This window comes from Durio zibethinus, chromosome 22 (assembly GCF_047325235.1).
Source record: "Durio zibethinus cultivar Kanyao isolate XHJ-2024 chromosome 22, ASM4732523v1, whole genome shotgun sequence".
Classification (NCBI taxonomy): Eukaryota; Viridiplantae; Streptophyta; class Magnoliopsida; order Malvales; family Malvaceae; genus Durio; species Durio zibethinus.
In genome coordinates, this window is record NC_143183.1 from 8,590,063 (window position 1) to 8,605,755 (window position 15,693).

Consider the following 15,693-nt stretch of genomic DNA (forward strand, 5'->3'; position numbering starts at 1 on the left):
AAATCTAACCCAATCGTAACCTTATAGTCATTAAAGGGTATTACCTCTATGGTCTTCTTGCCTTTTCAGTCCCCAAGCTACAACTCTACTCCCTGCACTACTCTAATGGTTGAAACTTCCTTGGATTCATTGTTTTAATGGTATCAGTCCCTTTCTGCACCTTTAGTCTAAGATTCTGGGCTCCATCACCTGAAACAAATAAATGTGAGGCACATGTGTCCATTAGTGCACTCACTTTCTAACCTGCAACCATCAGATCCATAAACATCAAGCCTTTTGGCTTGTGGTTCCCCTTACTTTGGATAGCATTGAGCATCAATGACACAAGCTTTACTACATTTGCCTCTGGCTCCTCATCAGACTCTTTGTCTATAGCAGCCAGCTTACCCTTCTGTGGGTAATTAAGTGCTATGTGGCTCCCTCCACATAGGTAGCATGCGAGCGGCTCTCACACCCCCTTTACTTTCCACTTGCTTGTTGGCGGCTTCCTCTCGCCATCCTTGGTTGAACAATCTCGGTCCCTATCCTTGGACTTCCGATCATGATCCTTCCTCTTAGACTATTTTTTCTGGTCCCTCTCATCCTTGCCCTTACCCTTACCCTTAGGCTTAGAAGACTCAAACTTGTTGAATGGTCTAAACTCTATCAAGGACTCAACAGAAGTCATGGCTTTAGCCAAGTCATGAACTCCTCTCTGTTGTAGCTCATGCTTCACCCACGGTTTTAGCCTATCCATGAAAGCAACAGGGTGTCTTTCTCACCTAGATTCGAGATCTATAGCATCAATTCAGAGAATTTTTAGACATATTCTCTTATGTCCCCTTGCTGGCTCAGTCTGCACAATTTTGCCCATGCCTCATCATCGACATGCTCCAGGCAAAATTGCTCCTTGAACTCTTTTTAAAACTCTGCCTGGGTTCCAATCTTGGCGCTCCCATGCTTGACATCATCACACCTACGCCTCCACCACAATAAGGCTACATCAGTAAGATACATAACAGCGGTGCTTACCTCTATTGCCTCATTCTAAATGCCCATGGCCTAGAAGTACTGCTCTATACCCTATAGGTAGTTGTCCACTTCTTTGGTGCCTTAGTCCCCTTGAACTCTTTGGGTTTGGGGACATCCATCTTAGATTTAGACACTCCAGCAAATATGCCATTCCCAATGGTAGTCTTGTAAGTAATGAGCTTGATAGTGAGCTCCTCTATCTTTTTATTCATGGCCTCCATGCCATCGTGCATGGTCTCCACCATAGCCTCCAAGGATTCATTCCTTTGGGTGATCACATCCATGCCTTTATTGAGAGTAGCTTGTAACTCACATAGAGCTCTTACCCCATGGAGTCTAGCACTTCAACATGAGTCTCTACCTCCTCAAGCTTCTTCCCCATGTCACCCATGGTCACCTCTACCTTGGCTAGCCTACCATCCATGGTAGACCATATGTCTCTCAAATTGGCCTTCTTACCTCTTCCACACCCCTATTCCTGGGTCTCTGGTTGTTGGCTAGCAATGTCACTCTGGGATGCCATCTCTTCGATTATGATCTAACTTGCTAGCAACATCACTCTGGGATGCCATCTCTTTGACTATGATCTAACTTGAACAACACAAACATGTAGAATTGAACTTGCCCTAATACCAACTATCATGAGTTCTAACCTTAGGCTCAGAATTCGTGTAGCCTTAGGCTTGGGATCACCTTATTCTAGCCTAAGTCAGCCTAAAACATAAGCATGCAGACACTAGAACAAAAGAAAAGTTAGAATGCGTAAGTTTGAGAGAAACAGAAAAACAAGATAGCTTGTTGGAATATGCTTTGTATTCACTGAAATAGAAGTGTATGATGATGTACGAATGAGGGTAGAGCAACCCTCTATTTATAGTTAAGGCTCCCAACTACACTTATGGCTAAATCTCTAGTATCAAGGTTAAAATCAAGGAATTACAAAGATTACAATCAATCAAGATTCTATCTCATGATTCTAAAGGTCAACTAAATCTACCAGAAGGCTCTTGCTGATCCTGAGGGCTTCTAGAAGATCCCCTTAAGCATCTCCCCTTTTGGGCCCTTGTGGAGGTGGTGTGGGCATCATGCAAGCCTGGCCTTGGCTGTATGGGCTGCTCTATAAGAAATGTGGGCATTCTGGCCTTCCCTTCAAGGCCTTGTGTACAAACTCCCGCCAGTGCACTTGGTGTATGAGCTTTAACCTCGAGTGCGCACGCTTGTGCACCTGATGTGCCTGGCACACCCACCCAGGGAATGACACTTGCACCATGCTCTAACATGTGCCAATGATGGTAAAGGCCTTGGTTGAAGTTTGATTTTAGGCCACGGTGTAAATGCTAGGCTCGAGCCTGTGCTAGTGTCCCAACTTTTTGCCTAGGGCACCATTACCAAAGTATTACTGAAGAACCTAACGAACAGCATTGGGGATTTAGGCAATAAAGGGAAAGGGGTTGAGGGTGTGCGCACATGATGTGCGATGGTTGCTAGTTCTTAGCTCTTATAGTAGCCCCTTATTCTCCAATGAACCTCGATGACTTACACTTCCTTACAGAGCATAAAAACTTTTATATGTTCATAGCCAGTAGCCATTCGAATGTCTGAAATAGGGATATTTTTTTCAAATGGCCACAAAATCTTCTACACTTTGATTTTTTAGTTGAATTTTTTTGAGGATTCCAAAAAAATACAAAGACATGTAAACCAAATTTGAGGCCAAAACTCCTTTTAAAAATATTTCAAAAACTCATGAACCATAAAAACCTTTAAAAATCATGAAATATAAAAAATACGTCATCTTGCCATGAAACTTCACATAAAGGCTTAAGGGACCATTATATGAATTTACAAGCTATAAAAAAGGCATTGCATGTCAAAAATATGAAAATATGCTTAAACCCACTTACTATCCGATTATGGTGTGCATGGAGATTGACTTAGGCCCAAGATACCCATATGTGGTTCGTAGCCTAGCATTTAGTGATGGTGTTCAAGGAAACTACCTACACCAAGGACTAGTATCTAATAATGGTGATCAAAGCATATACCAAGACTAAGGGCCAACATGTCCCTATGGTGGTTGAGGCATGTGCATGTGTCACAGTCCACAAGCTGCTCTAGGCCCAAAGGTTCTCTTTAAGTCAAGGAGCAGTTTAAGTTTAGTATAATTGAGCTAGGCCCAAGTACGGATGTTGGTGAGCGTTATATGAATTTACAAGCTATAAAAATGGCATTAGCATGGTAAAAATATAAAGGTCTGCCTAAACCCACCTATTGCCCGATCGTGGTATGTGGTTTGGGCCTAGGATACCTACACTTGGTGCATGGCCCAGCATGTGTCAATGGTGTTAGAGGGAATTGTTTGCGCAAAGGGCCAACATGTGCCAAAACCAAGGGCCAACATGTCCCAATGTAGTCTACCCATATGCATGTGTCACAGTCCACAAATTGGTCTAGGCCTAAAGGTTCTCTCTAAGTCAAAGAATAGTTTTAGCTCTAGTCGGATAGGGTCTGACAACTAGGGACCAAGCCTTAAGGCATATTGGAGGCCTAAGTCATGAAAAACTAGTCGAAAACAATGGTATGGGTTGTGATCAAGTCTCCAAACACTCAGGCACAATGTTTAGATTTGGCAAAATGAAGCCAAGCCCAGGTGCGGGCATTAGTGAATGTTATGTGAATTTATAAACCATAATAACAACACTAGCATGGCATAAATATGAAAATGTGCCTGAACCAACCTACTACTCGATTGTGGTATGCATGGTGTATGGCTCAAGCCTAGCATACTTGCGCTTGGTATGTGACCCATCATGTGTTAATGGTGTTTGAGGGACCGACTAGCATAAAAGGTAACATGTACCGATAATGGTCAAGGCATGTGCTAATGATGGTCAAGCCATGTATCAAGACCACAGCCCAACATGTCCCAATGATGATCAAGGCATGTGCATGTGTCATGGTTTGCAAGCTGGTCCAGGCTCAATGGTTCTTTTCGAGTCAAGGAGCAATTCCAGCTCTAACGGGATATGGCTGACAACTAAGGGGACTAGGCCTTGAGACATACTAGAGGCCCAAGTCATTAGGAACTAGCCTAGAACAATGGTACTAGCAGTGATTAAGACTCCAGCACTTTGGCATAGTGTTCAGGTTCAACAGAATTGAGCCAAGCCCAAGTGCGGGGGTTGGTGAGTGTTATATGAATTTACAAGCCATAAAAATGGCATTGGTATGGTAGAAATATAAAGATGTGCTTGATCCCACCTACTACCCAATAATGGCACACATGGTGCATGGCTCAGGCCTAGGATACCTACACTTGGTCATGGCCCAGCATGTACCGATAATGTTCAAGGGAACTACCTACACAAAGGGCCAGCATGTGTCAATAGGGGTCAAAGCATATGTCGAGACCAAGGGCCAACATGTCTCGATAGTAGTCAAGGCATGTGCATGTGAATGTATCACGGTTTACAAGTTAGTCTAGGCCCAAGGGTTCTTTCCAAGTCAAAGAGTAGTTCTAGTTCTAGCAGGATGCGGTTTGATAGCCATTGAGACTAAGCCTTGAGGCCTACTAAAGGCCTAGGTCATAAGGAACTAGCCCATTACAGTGGCATGGCCAGTGATCAAGATTCCAGAGGCTCAAGCATGCTATTCAAGTTCTATAGAATTTAACTAGGCCTAGCTGCAGGCATTGGTGAGTGATGCACGAGCACATAATTAGATTAGGGTGCAAGCACTAATGACCAAGGTATGGGTGCATAATTAGACCCAGTTGCAAGCATTGATGATCGAGGTGTTGGCACATGGTCAAAATGTAGGTGCGAGCACTAATGATTGAGGTGCTATCACATGGTCAGACCTAGGTGCCATCATGCCTAAACATAATCTTGGAAGGATCATAATTGTAGGCTTTTAGAAAGCCTAGTACTATAGCATAATCTTTGACAAGCTAGAATTATACTGAGCACTTGAGTTTTGTCGGTTAACTTAGGTAGACAGAGTCAATTCCCTATCCAAGGTCGCACAGAGTTTAGCTTAAGATAGAAGACCGTGACATCGTAACACATGCATTGAGTATCAATTGGTGCCAATTACGATTAAGAGATAGACAAGTGCCTTAGGTTGAAGGGTCATGGTACACATGCCGCACCAAGTGCCAACATTTTCCAAAGAGGTGTCTGAGACAACAACCCATACCAAAAGCCTACTTGCACTAATAGTGGCCAAGGCAAATGCGTACACCAAGTGCTAGCATCTGGCGATGGTGACTAAGGCAACATCCCACAACAATGGGTTTGCATTTACCGATGGTGTTAGATATGATTGCCCATCCCAACCAAGGTCCAAATGCTTGCCAACATATACCGAAGACGTTCGAAGCAAGTGCTTGCACCAAGGGCGAGCCCATCCCTATAACAAATACTAAGGGCATTTGGTTGTCATTTACTTGGATGCTCGAGAGAGGGATGTTATCACCCAGCCAAATTAGTTTCAATGGAGAACACCATTCATCCCTAGCCCCAAAGGTGCGTAGAGTAAAAAAGTGAAGTGAGAGGACTTCAGAGAGTATGGAAAAAAGGGATGAATTAAAGCAACAAAGGAATAAATCTTAGTGGATCATGACAACAAGGCCTCTCTACCACTTACAATACGCTATCATGTATTTACATCTGTAAATGATTCTACACATCTCTCGGTGGGAATTGAGCTCTGAGGAGGCTTATACAGCTTGTTCATCATAGGGATGCACCTACAACATGTGACCATAGGGGCCATGGACCCCTACTACTGGTTAACAATCAGGCGATAGGTGCATGCATCACTTCTAGCCCAAATTTTGACTTATAGGCATTCATTCATAATCTAATGCACATTAGCTTCATGCCACTGGCTTTTGAACTAAGCGCAATGACCAATTGTGCGAATCAATGATTCTTTTCATACTAGGTTAAATTACTATTATGATGTTGCCATCAGTAGGGTAAAACTAACTATCTCACAATGATCTAAACCTAGCTCACATACCCTATTGGTGGGTGAACAATCCAACACTTGGTGAATTTTAATTCATAATGATAGGAAGAGTTGACATCAAAGGATCAAAAAGCAACATTGCTATGAATGCTTGGCTACCACAAGCTAGTTATCCTTATGGTAACTTTTCTTACACCTCTAGCTTCAAATTTTAAAGGTCTAAAGGATCGATAAGCCACGCTTTCATGGTTCATATTCGTACAAAAAATCAAAATCAAATGAGCTTTTACCCTTTTATTCCACATAAGATTTCTATTCTCATTAAGCTCCTCTTAGGACACCTATATTATCTTTTAACAGATGTGCCACCCTAACCAAACTCTCTACTTGACAATATCTTTCACCCATGTCAATTGATTGAGGCCAGCCTTGGGTCTCAAAAAAGGGGTTATGCCTTGCCTTTGATTCATGGAATAAGTAAAATAACATTAAAAGTAGTGGCATTTCAATTTCTCCCAAGGGCTCCCACTTCTCCTACACCTCTTAAGTCATTTCACAAAGTCAGACTAGAGTCAAACTCAATAGGGTCTTCTTTCTCACTGATTCTACCAAGCTCATTTCTTTGGCTAGGTTTTACTGGATAATAGACAGAGATATGGGAATCTCATTAATCCATTCAAGCGTGTCACTAATTGATGACAAGGCATTTGGATACCTTAAGAGAGTCATAGTTACTTCCATTATTTACCAACTTGTGGTTAAATTTCTTCACTGTGACATTTAAAGCATTGGTTAGAATCACATTACATGAGCATCCGCAAAAACCATGACAATGCTATGTTTTAATTAAACAGTTTGAATCCCCTTATCCATACTAGTTCTGAGTCGATTGCTCTTTGCTCAAGAAAGGCCCTCAAGAGAGTCATTCCTAGTTGTCCCCCAATGGGCGTGTAGCGACCCACTCTAGCTACAATAGTAGCTTAAGTAGTGCACTGGTAGTCGATGATTTCAAGACTGGGATCCCCATGCCCAATCTTTGAGCCAATCTTTTTCCTGAGGTTATGAATCCATTTTGCCAACTTCTTTTGCCTATATTGTTCCACAAACTAGAGGTATTCACCTTGGAGACTTGATATGGTTATGAGTACAATTGAGCATGGACGACACTTAGTACTTCAAATTTTGAAGGGCCACTGAAGGCACACCGAACACATGTGATGTGCAATGCTCTTCCGGCCATGGGACCCTACCTCCAATTGAGCTATTTTCAAGGAGGGCAAGCCATTAAATAGAAAAGATAACTCTTTTTTAAGCCCTCACTAATGTCTTCAAACTCCCTAACATTGCTGTCAGCCATCGTATTCCCAATTCAAGAATTTTAACTCAATTCCCTTCCGAAGTTCATGCTGGATACACTATCGGATGGGCTTTCCTTAGCTTTTAGGATTGACTAACCCATGTGCAAGTTCCATTCACATAGAACCTTTCCCCTCTTCAACTTTAAAGTTCTCATTAAATATTCACTACTACCACCAAGATCTACACTAATAACCATTTCACCTAGGCTTGTGCCTTGGGTTTTATGGTGATCACCTTGCCTTCCTACTCATCAAGGCCTGGTCTACACCAACGACCAAGTATAGGTCGTGTGCTTAAATGCCAACCAATTTTGGGGCTAGTTGATTTGGTAGGTGAGTCATTACACTCTTTTTAGTGGATTTTGACTTCCATGACCACCACTTTGCTATTTTAATGAACCAACACCCTTTGTGGGTTCTAGGTTAGCATGCAGTTGGGCACCGTAAATTGGCTTTTAGTTCATCTTGCATCTGTAGTTTTGCTTACCAAAAATGGACATTAGGAGCTCCTGATTTTGTGGCATGACTCCATGATACAGTCGCACCATCCTACCTATTTATAGTTTAAGAATAGGTCGAAGGCATTGCACCACAATGCCTTTAATCATTAGCTTGACCTGATGGAACTCATTAATGGCTCTAGCTATCTTGAGGGAAACTTTAGAGGAACTAGCTACTAGATGGTCAATTAGTCTTTTACCCTTATATCCAAGTTAGACAAATGATTTGCACGTCAGTATCATTATGGGCCTCCATAAAGTTTCTTTTGGCTTTGCCTCGCTTAGGCATAGTTCACCATTTTTTGGGTCTCGATAGGCATGCTCAAGCTCAAACCCTTCTTAGAAGATCAAATCCAGTCATCAGTGCACCTACGAGGCATCCTATCAATAAGCTTCCTTATGCCTTATAGGTTTTCTAGCCCATTGACTTGCACACACGTTAGACTTATTGGTCCATGTTTTAAGACAAGTTAATGGGGAGCCCATAGGCTTATGTAGGGAGCATGCTAAGATGATGCATATTGCATTCCATGATCATAGCGATGATGTCTCTATAGGCATATCGAAAGCCCAGGCTTGGACCATTGTCACAACCTGCGTCAATCCTCACCCTGAGCCAATAGGCAAATTGGCTCTCACCATTCCACATCCAACCAGGGTGCATCATAGGCCCCCATCCACTTCCCTTTTAACAATTTCAAGCATTCTTTAACTCTCTTTCCAAAGTCTTTTTCATCTTTCCTTTGTAGTACTTGTTCGCTATTGGTCTATTGCCTATATTCAAACTTGGATGGAATTTACCCCCTGATTGGGGTTGCATTCCCAAATAAGTCAACTCTCAGATAGCGTCTTATGGTATGATAGGGTCTAGGCATAATAGGGCTCTCACCTCTCTAGTGCCCTTGTCTAGGGTACTTGGGCCCAGTCTACTATTGAGGATGCTTCTACAGACTACAATTTTGATGTTAAAGGTACATGATTCTCAAGCTAAGCTATTTCTTATTCACTTGCCACTACTAGGGGAATCCTAGTAAGTTTCTTTTCCTTTGCTTATTGATATGCTTAAAGTCAGTAGGTAATCTCGCTTGACCTGAGGTCACAACACGAGCATCAACCAAGCAATGCAGGGGGTTTAGATGGACAACAAATGGACATCACTGGAGACGAGGCAAGTCAGAGCTTGACCACTGATGGTCAGGGTGCTATCATTGCTGAGGACTCAATTTTGGGCCAACCATGACAAACGAGATCACAAGAGGCCATTTTTTGTCCCTTCACCCAAAGCACAACTTGTATTTAAAGACTCAATGGTTAACAGGATTCTGTAATTCACACCAAGTATCACATTTCGCTATGTTCTTCATTGATGCGAGAGTAGAGATATCTATTACTGATAGTTGTTTTGGTTTTTCATGACAAAAGGAGTCACAGTGCCTCCACACTACACAATAAATAGGGTGGTGATGGCGCATGCATAATGAATAGGGTAGCAATAGTGCACATTCTCTTTTTCATTCTGGTTCTTTGGTGTGATTTGTGCTGAGGGTTTGTTATTCACCTAAGAGTGACAACACTAATAATTTCAACCACTTAAAAGGTGAAATAAAGTGATGTCACACATGTCTGGGGTTGAAAAGGGCTTAAGGCACAGAGACACCCTCACCCTTTCGATATTTCATTAATGCGTTTGTGGGTCATGCATTGAGTGGGTTTTGACAATGATCCTTTCATAGGTTCACCTATGGAAACCTTGTTATGACTTCTCCTTCCTCTAAATGAAAAGGTTTAGTTGACTTCTCGTGACGTCATGGGCAGCAAATCATCCATGTCATTACGATCTGAACATTTCACCAGACCATTCAATCGGTAAGAGTGATGGGCGATGTGTATAAAGGGTAGGGATGTAGTCAATACGAGTTGATGACTTGAGCTTACTAGTAATTCCTCATTAAAGACTAACAATTGCAGCAGTCTATTCCTATCATGATGAGATTTCAAAGATTACCTGGGCCTATCAGCTAAGGCTATAGACTCGTTGAATACATCAATGTAGCGCGCTTGTGGCCCAGAACATCTAAGGGCATTATAGACCTATTGTTGCATCAAACTTCCTTTGGCTAAGTAGCCATTGTCCCTTTAAAAAGCTAGTCATAAAAGATCACCTCTGTGTAGCTAGTTAGCAGGCTAAGATCTCATTTATTAATGGAATTAACTAGACAAATCGCTCTACCAACTAAGAATGGCCATGCATCACTACCTATAGAATCAAGAATGAGCTCTTAGTCTGTCAGTCTTTACTATGTTTAGACCTGGTAAGTTTCCCCATGTTGAGTCAAATTAAGTCGTAGGCTCCACTCCTAGTGTTGCCCTTCTGTCAATTCTTTTAAGTTTTAGCCCTGCGACCATATAGCCCCTCGGGGCCCAAAAGCTTTGATTTTTCATAAAGTGCTGGCAGAGTCCTAAAAGTAGCATTCATCGATCCCTGGTAGACATCATTTATGATTGAGACTAGGATGGTATCTAATTATCTTCGAGCCTTAACTTTCATTCTTGATTAATGAAAAGGCTTTTGCAGTTGTCTTTCATAAATCCAAGAATTTCACCTCTGACTATGAAATACAAATGCCCTTGACTATCCCTATTAATCATTACTTCAATCTTGAAATCTAACATAATAGGACCGAAATCCTATGATGTTATCCCATACTAATGTATAAAACCATAGGCCTACTTTGAGCACCCTAATTTTTTTAAAGTAACAGGTCTAGAGGAACGACCCGGCTAGTTAAGCCTAGGAGCACATTGCTAGCAAAAAGGATGAGTAGATTGATGCTTATTGTTGGGTAGACCAGATGACCTAACCCTAGTTCTAACTATGCACTTTTTAACTGTAAAAACTTAAATGTATGCTATTAGAGCTGGAATTATCATGGTTGCTGCCACCAAACTTGCCCTCCAATGAATCTTCGTTAAGGGATTTAGATTGTACTCATTCTAATTACTAGACACAGAGAGCTAATATTGTTATTTATTGTCACTACCTTTCCTTATCAAGATTGGGTAATTTGTGCACTTGTTACCTTCCTTGGATGTGGTAGCCATTTCATAGGCTCCCTATCGAAAATCAAACCCTAATTCTCCGTCACCCATCACCACCATAGTAGGCTAGTATCCTACCATCAAAAGTTGATAAGGTAAAATTTTGATTGATGGATCACCAGCACAAAGGCTATGCAATCCACCAAGTTATCATGAATCATCAAAGCAATAAGCAAAGCCCACATTGACCTTTTATCTAATAAATGCATCCCTTCCATAAGTTAGGGTTTGTTGCACGTATTAGCATTAGAATTAATATGGTTATCCAAGTAATAGATACCATCAAACAAACTATAATTGAGTTAATGAGCCATTCATAATTTCACAATTTGAATTAGTTCATACTTACACATGCATGGCTTAATCTTTAAGACAAGCATATGACTACTAGTAGGATCAAGCAAATAGCATTCCTTCAGGATGTTGGCACCACATGGGCCTCAACATATCGATTGAGTGGTAGAGAGAGCCAACACGGAGCACAAGCATTATACATGTCGAACACATAAAATGCATAGCATTGGACAAATAAGGGTTGAGATCCCACACCCACAAAACATTCCACATTTGAGAGCATAATTGAACACCAGTGCACTAATGCAACCACAAAGGTTTGGGTGGCACACTTGAGACATAGGACATGATTGAGGTCCGAACCATAGCCCTTAAAGACACAAGATGGATGAGGGATGACAAGGCATCTAGTTTCCATCGATTTAGGTATACAATATAAGATCTTGATTGTGCCTCTAAGGTACAATAACCACAAGGGGGATATTGAAAATGATAATGGGTTGATAGTTTGATGCATTGAGCATGAAGCCTACCAATATGCATAACCACAGCACCATTCATATGCCTATTGCGCACAAGTGGCAGCATCTTCTCACACCAATCCAAAACCCACCCAATCAATTACTCAACAAGCAAATGGATGAAATGAAGTATGAGGCCATGCCACAACTGCTTGGCATGGGAAAAACACAAACAAGGGCCATGAGACTACCTTTGCCATCAAATAGGTAATAATGGCATGAGACCACCAATGTTTCTAGCTGAGACCGCACATGCAAACTTTGCTGTCATAGCCCAAGCAATGTTGCTTGATTCAAGGGCTTGTTCTTAGGGTCTTGGGTAGCATTGGCTGCAAGCACAGGCTTGGCTAGGCCAAGGCATTTTTGTGGTTGATAAAAAGGGACCACAAGATTTCCAAATACCTTAAAAACTTGGCTAGACCAAGCCTGTGACCATAAATTCTACTAGCACCACCCTAGGAGCCATTACCCAATTTAAGGACTTGGTTTGGGGAAGCTTTAGCCATAGGCATAGGCTTGAGCTTGATACAACCAAGCCTTTTTTTTTCCATGCACACCAATCGATTGAGGTGATGGATGCTTGTGGGTCACCAAACAACATGGCCTGAAAGTATGCATGGTGTCATGGTCAAGCACTAGTGTGCCTAGGTCCTACCATGACTAACCCTAAACTGAGCAGCAAATGAGGCCTTATGGTTAGGATAGTGGTGCTAGAGCTATGCATGAGCAGTGTAAGTTGAAAAGCATGTTACTGATAGAGTGTGCCAGTGGTGTGAGGCCTAGGACCTAAGTTACAAGGGCAAGTGTGAGCCATTGGGTGGGTACCCTAGAGTCAGGGTGCTATCAAGTGCTGTCAATCAAATTCATGTACGGGCACCCTCGAGTGGGTTGGTGGAGCAACTAGCAAAATGCCATACTTATGGTGGCCAAGAGATAGGTCATTGGGCTTTGAGTTGGTTAAATAAAGGCCTTGAGGTGGCTGAGGAGAAAAGTGTCTGCATTTTAGACATTCTTATGGTTCTTAGTAGGATGATTAGGAAAGCTCTTACACTCTTTATAAGGGATGACTGGTGTCAACTCTCTTTCACCCCTTTGGTTAGCGGGTAGGTGAGGGTCAATCTAGTTTGAAGTGAGCTACTTCTAGGCACATATGGTGTCTTTGTGGGCAGTCATCGTCAGGTCACGAGTGTGGCATGGTGCCTTTTTAGGTCATGGTACACACGGGGATAGTTGGGGTAGGTGGGCCTTGTATCACATTTTCACATTGAACAATGGGGTTAAGTGGTAGCATTTGCTATGCCCTTTATTTTTCCTTTCTTAAGTTAGAAGGATCATGAGATAGTGTTTGCATAGGAGAGGCAACATTTAGTCAGAGGGATGGTAGGGTTAACAGGCATGCACAGTGCTAAACCTTTATGGCTAATTAGTAGAGGTGTGTTGTAACTAGGACATCTGAGTCCTTGAGATGGGATAAGCATGATGTTGAATGTCCATCATGCATGCAGGTAGCATAAAATGAGGCTAAGGTCTGAAGCTATGATATATAAGTTTCGTAGGATGAGATGAGCCTAGTATGGCTCCTGGCTGGCTACTAATGAGCATATGTGTTGTGTCTTTAGGATCTAGACATGAGAGCTTATGGATGATCCAAGTGGACATGGTGTTGGGTTCTTACCATGCTAGAATAAGATAATATTATAAGAAACAAGGGTGGGCACCCTTATGAAGATGGTGGGTCAGTGTTCTTGATTCTTGTAGGTAGAGATAGAGGTTCAGGGCCACCTTGAAAATCATGAGCTAATGAGATTATAGGAGTTAGGTTCCTCCCTATTGAGTTTGTGAATGTTGTGTGTGACCTTATGGAGTCTGAGCTAGGAGGAGCTCATGAGTATGTGACTTGAAGGATCGATAATGATCTATCCACGAAGAAATCAACTTAAAAAAGGCTGACCTCAACTAAAGCAATCCTGGTGCCACACAGATACATGATTTTAGTACAACAAACATGAGGCTTGTGACACATGGCTTGGATTTTGCTCTAGGGACATTGCTATGGATGTATGCAATGATAGGCCCATCACGTACACCTACTGCCCTCGTGAGAGGGAAGAGGGGGCTCGGACAACCACCCTATAAAAAGTATGAGATTTTATAGATATGCTAGCAGTAGACAGTAAAGGGTCTGAAATGGGGACATTTTTTTCAAATAGGAATATCCCGTACCAAGGGTCTATAGGTGCCAGTGGTGGTCGAGGCATGTGCCTACACCAAGGCCTAGCATATGTCGATGGTGTTCAAGAAAAGTGCCCATAGTAAGGGCTAGTATTTGCTGATGGTATTCGAAGCAATTACTTGCACTAAAAGCCATCTTTTGTTTACGCTAATTGAGGTATATGCTTGCACTAGGTCCAGATTATATAGATTTTGATCGTGACATGTGCCCACACTAAGGGCTAGCATGTGCCAATGGTGATCAAGGCAAGTGCCCACACCAAGGGCCAACTTTGCCAATGGAGGTTGAAACAAGTGCCTGCACCAAAGGCTAGCTTTAACTGATAATGGTTGAGGTATGTGCTCGCACCATGCCCTAGCATGTGTCATTGATGGTCGAGGCCTTGGTTGAAGTTTGATTTTGGGCCACGATGCACATGTTGGATTTAGGCATGAGCTGCTACTACATTTTTTTGTATAGGGCATCATCATTGGAGCATTGTCAAAGAACCTAACCGATGGTTTTGATGATTAGGGATGGGGCAAGGGGGTGTGCGCACATGCTGTGTGATGGATGCTGGTCCTTGGCCCTTCTATTGGCCTCTTATCCCCCAAGGAACCTTGACAACTCACACCTCATTAATGAGCTTTTACAAGTTCACAGCCAATAGCTATTCAAGTGTCTGAAATGGGGATGCTTTTTTCAAATGGCCATAAAATCTTTTATACTTCAATTTTTTAACTAAAATTTTTTATGGACTCCAACAAAAATACAATGATCACAAATACTAAATTTAAGGTCAATACTCCTAAAACAATTTCAAAAAATCTTGAATAGTGAAAATTTTAAAGAATCATGAAAAATAAAAAATGGGTCATCTTGCCATAAAACTTCACATGAAGGCTTTGGAATGAATTTACAAGTCATAAAAATGGCATTAACATGGTAAAAATATGAAGATGTGCCTGAACGCACCAACTATCCACTAATGGTGTACATGATGTACGACTTGGGTCTAGGATACCTGTATGTGGTGCGTAGCCCAACATGTGCTAATGGTGTTCGAGGTAACTGATCACACCAAAGGGAAGCACGTGTTGTTGATAGTCAAAGCCTGTGCCAAGACAAAGGGCCAACAAGTCCTAATGGTGATCAAGGCAAGTGTATATGTCACGATCTACAAGCTGGTCTAGGCTTAAAAGTTCTCTCTAAGTCAAAAAGCAGTTCCAATTCTAGCGAGACAAAGTCTAAAGGCTAGGGGGACCAGGCCTTGAGGACTACAAAAGGCCTAGGTCACCAAAAAATAGCACACAATGTTAATTCCCTATTTAAGGCCACAAACAAAGTCAATTCCTTGTCTAAGGCCATACAGAGTTTGGCTTAAGACTAGAGCCTATGACATATACCGAGCATCATTTTGTGCCGATGGCTCTCAAGGGGCAGACAAGTGCTTAGGAAGGACAAAAGAGTGGTGGAAGGGTCACAGTACACATGCCATACCAAGTGCCAACATCTGTCGATGGTGTCTGAGGTAATAATCTACACTAAGGGCCAATATGTGTCGATGGTGGTCAATGAATATGCGAGACCAATGGCCAATATGTCCCTATGTGGTCGAGGCATGTGCATGCATCGAAGGTCATTAGCTATTGATGGTGGTCGAGGCATGTGTCATAGTCTGCAAGTTGGTCTAGGTTTAGGGATTCTCTCTAAGTCGATAAGCA

General features: G+C 42.1%; 1 non-coding gene and 2 pseudogenes across 1 annotated transcript; all 3 read right to left on the minus strand.

Moving 5' to 3' along the window:
- Positions 1-5,592: 5,592 nt before the first annotated feature.
- On the minus strand, positions 5,593-8,942 carry LOC149512546 (25S ribosomal RNA). The gene has a single exon (XR_016332239.1). It is a non-coding gene; the product is annotated as a 25S ribosomal RNA (ribosomal RNA).
- A 145-nt stretch (positions 8,943-9,087) lies between these two features.
- Positions 9,088-9,242, minus strand: LOC149512547 (5.8S ribosomal RNA; annotated as a pseudogene).
- Positions 9,243-9,559: 317 nt separating this feature from the next.
- LOC149512548 (18S ribosomal RNA) lies at positions 9,560-11,349 on the minus strand (annotated as a pseudogene).
- Between the last annotated feature and the right edge of the window lie 4,344 nt (positions 11,350-15,693).